A 4,947-nucleotide genomic window follows, 5' to 3' on the forward strand; every position below is an offset into this window, starting at 1 on the left:
CTAGTTGCAAACAGGATGTTTTGATTTGCATCAAGCACATTCAAAAATACGCCATGCTTATCCGTCCCCAGGATGACACCGGGGTAGGTAGATAAAGTCTTTGCTGACCCATGACTTGTTCATCTTGGCTTCTTTTAAAAACACAGCAAGCAAGGGTTACTCCAAGCGGAGTCTCCCTTTTTTCCAAAAATTGGGCCACACAGACACCCACCCCATCAGTGGCAGCACTTGGGCCCTAGTTGCAAACAGGATGTTTTGATTTGCATCAAGCACATTCAAAAATACGCCATAATTAACCGTCCCCAGGATGACACCGGGGTAGGTAGCAAAGTCTTTCCTGATCCCAGCTCTGTTCATCTTGGCTTCTTTTAAAAACACAGCAAGCAAGGGTTACTCCAAGCGGAGTCTCCCTTTTTTCCAAAAATTGGGCCACACAGACACCCACCCCATCAGTGGCAGCACTTGGGCCCTAGTTGCAAACAGGATGTTTTGATTTGCATCAAGCACATTCAAAAATACGCCATAATTAACCGTCCCCAGGATGACACCGGGGTAGGTAGCAAAGTCTTTCCTGATCCCAGCTCTGTTCATCTTGGCTTCTTTTAAAAACACAGCAAGCAAGGGTTACTCCAAGCGGAGTCTCCCTTTTTTCCAAAAATTGGGCCACACAGACACCCACCCCATCAGTGGCAGCACTTGGGCCCTAGTTGCAAACAGGATGTTTTGATTTGCATCAAGCACATTCAAAAATACGCCATTCTTATCCGTCCCCAGGATGACACCGGGGTAGGTAGATAAAGTCTTTGCTGACCCATGACTTGTTCATCTTGGCTTCTTTTAAAAACACAGCAAGCAAGGGTTACTCCAAGCGGAGTCTCCCTTTTTTCCAAAAATTGGGCCACACAGACACCCACCCCATCAGTGGCAGCACTTGGGCCCTAGTTGCAAACAGGATGTTTTGATTTGCATCAAGCACATTCCAAAATTCGCCATAATTAACCGTCCCCAGGATGACACCGGGGTAGGTAGCAAAGTCTTTCCTGATCCCAGCTCTGTTCATTTTGGCTTCTTTTAAAAACACAGCAAGCAAGGGTTACTCCAAGCGGAGTCTCCCTTTTTTCCAAAAATTGGGCCACACAGACACCCACCCCATCAGTGGCAGCACTTGGGCCCTAGTTGCAAACAGGATGTTTTGATTTGCATCAAGCACATTCAAAAATACGCCATAATTAACCGTCCCCAGGATGACACCGGGGTAGGTAGCAAAGTCTTTCCTGATCCCAGCTCTGTTCATCTTGGCTTCTTTTAAAAACACAGCAAGCAAGGGTTACTCCAAGCGGAGTCTCCCTTTTTTCCAAAAATTGGGCCACACAGACACCCACCCCATCAGTGGCAGCACTTGGGCCCTAGTTGCAAACAGGATGTTTTGATTTGCATCAAGCACATTCAAAAATACGCCATAATTAACCGTCCCCAGGATGACACCGGGGTAGGTAGCAAAGTCTTTCCTGATCCCAGCTCTGTTCATCTTGGCTTCTTTTAAAAACACAGCAAGCAAGGGTTACTCCAAGCGGAGTCTCCCTTTTTTCCAAAAATTGGGCCCCACACACACCCACCCCTTCAGTGGCAGCAGTTGTGCCCCAGTTGTACACTTCACAGCTACATTTGCATCAAGCACATTCAAAAATACGCTATTCTTAACCGTCCCCAGGATGACACCGGGGTAGGTAGCAAAGTCTTTCCTGATCCCAGCTCTGTTCATCTTGGCTTCTTTTAAAAACACAGCAAGCAAGGGTTACTCCAAGCGGAGTCTCCCTTTTTTCCAAAAATTGGGCCACACAGACACCCACCCCATCAGTGGCAGCACTTGGGCCCTAGTTGCAAACAGGATGTTTTGATTTGCATCAAGCACATTCCAAATCAACAAGCATTTACTCTCCCCAGGATGACACAGGGGTAGTAAATTCCTTCTGGATCCATGACTTGTTCATTTTGATGAACGTCAGTCTGTCCACATTGTCACTGGACAGACGCGTGCGCTTATCTGTCAGCACACACCCAGCAGCACTGAATACACGTTCAGAGACAACGCTGGCAGCTGGACACGACAAAATCTCCAAGGCGTAACTGGAGAGCTCTGGCCATTTTTCTAGGTTTGAAGCCCAAAAGGAGCAAGGCTCCAGTTGCACAGTCATGGCATCGATGTTCATTTGGAGATACTCCTGTATCATCCTCTCCAGCCGTTGAGTATGTGTCAGACTTGTTGTCTCTGGTGGCCTTGCAAAAGAGGGTCTAAAAAAATGATGAAAAGATTCCATAAAATTGCTGTTACCGGCACCAGATACGGTCCTACTGGTACGGGTAGACTGTTGAAGATGACGAGACCGTCCCATGTTTGTCAAGTTACAACTGGGAGATTCCCTCCCTGCACCTGCACGGTTGTTTGGTGGAAAAGCCGAGCTAAGATCGAGTAACAGCTTCTGCTGATACTCCTGCATACGTGCGTCCCTTTCTATGGCTGGAATTATGTCACAAAATTTGGACTTGTACCGGGGATCTAATAGTGTGGCAATCCAGTAGTCATCATCACTTCTAATTTTGACAATACGACTGTCATGTTGGAGGTAGTGCAACAAAAAGGCACTCATGTGTCTTGCGCAGCCATGCGGACCAAGTCCACGCTGTGTTTGTGGCATAGAGGTGCTACCCGTTCTTTCTTCCTCTGACATCTCCCCCCAACCTCTTTCAACTGAAATTTGACCAAGGTCTCCCTCATCCGCTGAGTCTTCCATGTCCATGGACAGTTCGTCCTCCATTTCTTCATGTTCTCCTGCACCTTGCTCAACATTTCGCCTGCTACTATGCGCCCTTGTCGATCCCTGTTCCCCATGGTCCCATGCCTGCTGCGTTGGTGATGATGAACGTCTGGACCTTGGTGATGTTGTTGTCCCTTGCGCATATGAATCCTCCTGTAGTTCCTCCCCTTCATGTTGTCCCACCCCCTGACTCCGAATAGTGTTTAGCGTGTGCTCCAGCATGTAAATGACTGGAATCGTCATGCTGATAATGGCATTGTCAGAGCTAAACATATTCGTCGCCATGTCGAAACTGTGCAGAAGGGTGCATAGGTCCTTGATCTGAGACCACTCCATCAGGGTGATCTGCCCCACCTCTGCATCTCGTTGGCCCAGGCTATACGTCATGACGTATTGCACCAGGGCTCTGCGGTGCTGCCACAGTCGCTGTAACATGTGGAGAGTTGAATTCCAGCGTGTCGCCACATCGCATTTCAGGCGATGAACCGGCAGGCCGAAAGACTTCTGGAGCGATGCAAGTCGCTCTGCTGCGGCGCTTGAACGGCGGAAGTGAGCTGACAGTTTTCGTGCCCTGTTCAGAAGGCCATCTAGGCCGGGATAGTGTGTTAAAAATTGCTGGACGACAAGGTTCAACACGTGAGCCATACAAGGTACGTGTGTCACAATGCCCAGGCGAAGTGCCGCACCCAGGTTTGCAGCATTGTCGCACACGGCCTTACCAGGCTGCAGGTTGAGTGGAGACAACCATTTATTAAACTCGGACCGCAGAGCTGACCACAACTCCTCAGCTGTGTGACTCTTATTCCCAAGACATGTCAAGCTAAAGACCGCCTGATGCCGTTGCGCTCTGCTGCCAGCATAGTAATGAGGCGTGCGTGATTCCTTCTGCGCAGTGAGAACGCTGGTGGCCTGACCAGGCAGGCTTGGGGCGGAGGTGGAGGACCCAGATGAGGTGGAGGATGCAGAAGCTGTGGCGGAACTTGGACAGACAGAGGATTGACACACAAGTCGTGGGGACGGCAAGACTTGTGCAGCAGACCCTTCACCATCTATCACCATAGTTACCCAGTGCCCAGTCAGCGACATGTAACGTCCCTGTCCATGCTTACTGGTCCAAGTATCGGTGGTGAAATGCACCCGTTCACACACAGAGTTTCTCAAGGAAGCGGTGATGTTGTGTGCGACATGCTGGTGTAGCGCGGGCACACCTTTCTTAGAGAAGTAGTGGCGACTAGGCATCTGGTACTGGGGCACAGCGACAGACATAAGGTCTCTAAAATCCTGTGTGTCCACTAGGCGGAAAGGCAGCATTTCGGTAGCCAACAGCTTACAGAGGGATAGAGTCAACCTCTTAGCTTTGTCATGGGTCGGAGGAAGTGGCCTTTTATTTGACCACATCTGAGGGACAGAGATCTGGCTGCTGTGTGTAGACGGTGTTGAGTAGGGTGTCCCTGGAAAAATGCAGGTTTGTGAGGAAAGTGCAGGCGGAGACATGATGTTGCCTTCATCCAACGTTGGTGCTATCGATGTCTGAGAGAGCTGTACACACTCACTTGTTTCCCCTTCCAAACCAACTGACGACCTTACAAGCAAACTGCCTGTTGCGGTTACAGTGGTGGAAGTTTGGCGTGGAAAAACAGGTGTGACAGCTGTCCCCACAGTCCTAGAAGATGAAGAGCGCGCGGATGCACTGGAAGGGGCGGGCGGTGGATGGTTCGCTCTTGCAGCATTGCAGCACAGTGAGCTTCCCACCGGGACCTATGATATTTATTCATGTGACGATTCATGGAAGAAGTTGTCAAACTGCTGAGGTTTTGACCTCTACTAAGAGAATCATGACAAATTTTACATATCACATGATTTGGGCGATCTTTTTCTATGTCAAAAAAGGACCAGGCTAGGCAAGGCTTAGAGGCCATGCGACCTGTTGATCCACCCCGAATAATGCTCATAGGCAGAGTGGTGGCTGAGGATGCAGTTGTAGACGTGCTACCAGTGCTCCGACTCTGTCCAGGAAGGCGCAAGGTAACTTCGTCGTCGGTTGCATCCTCCTCCACCGCCTCTGTTGACCTCCTCGAGTGCCTGACTGGGGGTTGACAGTAGGTGGGATCTAGAACTTCATCATCAATTG

This window comes from Anomaloglossus baeobatrachus (genome assembly GCF_048569485.1).
Source record: "Anomaloglossus baeobatrachus isolate aAnoBae1 chromosome 7 unlocalized genomic scaffold, aAnoBae1.hap1 SUPER_7_unloc_2, whole genome shotgun sequence".
Classification (NCBI taxonomy): domain Eukaryota; kingdom Metazoa; phylum Chordata; class Amphibia; order Anura; family Aromobatidae; genus Anomaloglossus; species Anomaloglossus baeobatrachus.